Source organism: Marmota flaviventris, chromosome 20 (assembly GCF_047511675.1).
Source record: "Marmota flaviventris isolate mMarFla1 chromosome 20, mMarFla1.hap1, whole genome shotgun sequence".
NCBI lineage: Eukaryota > Metazoa > Chordata > Mammalia > Rodentia > Sciuridae > Marmota > Marmota flaviventris.
This window is the reverse complement of record NC_092517.1, coordinates 22,648,206-22,649,169: the sequence shown is the minus strand read 5'-3', so window position 1 is coordinate 22,649,169 and position 964 is coordinate 22,648,206.

Sequence of the window (964 nt, the reverse complement as noted above, 5' to 3'; positions counted from 1 at the left end):
GCTTACATGGCATACATTCAGGGTGCTTGAGTGACAAACCACTCCGCTAGTGCTAGGCGCGTGAGCGGCAAACCACTTACCCTTTAGGCATAGCCCTAGGTGTGATGCCACGTGTTGTAGTCCAGGTGCATACTCCATGGCCCAATCCTCGACTGATCACTGCAAATACAGTTGGCAATTGTATTGGTGGCTGCCTGTAATCTACTTAGCTATTGTCTAATTGTATGTACATAGTAACTGCACAATAAAACCAGATCTGCTTCCAGTTTGGTCTCTGGAGGTCTTGAATAGTGGCTCCGCAGCCACACTCTCTTCTACCTTGTTCCATGTACCTCCTTGATGGGTGAGAGAGAGCCCACACAGCTGGTGCCTGATCAGGAACCTGAGAGGAGCCTATAGGAAATGGTGTGGCCCCTCACAGAGTAGTGAGGAAGGGGAAATAGAGAACCTACTGATTTCCACAAAAGATTCACAGTTGCAAGTGCTGCACACTCAGATACTAGAGGCTTAACCTTGAATAAGAAAGAAGCCCAGAAGTTTTGGGATGTAGTGATTGACACTAGCACATAGATTAGTGACAATGATGTTTTTGATACTAAGATATGAGCCAAGATAATGGCAAATGTGTGGCAAGCTGAAGTGAGACTGGGGTATACTTTACCACTACCTTTTTGTCCTATTGTGATGGCCATTCAGCCAAGCTTAGAAAGCCCTAAAACAGACCTTTGTCATATAATGATGGCCCTAAGGGAAGAAGAGGCTATGAGAGATAGACAGGGCAAAAGAAGTGGGGGTAAAAATCTACCTGAAAGCAAGCAACCATAGCAGATCAGGAAAGCAGGGGAGAAAATCTACTTCAAAGCAAGCAACCAGAACAGTTGCAAGAGGAAGACAGGCAAGAAATGGTACTACTAGCCTTCATGGTGTAGAAGGAGGTGACACAAATGGTACAAGTGCACCTTCT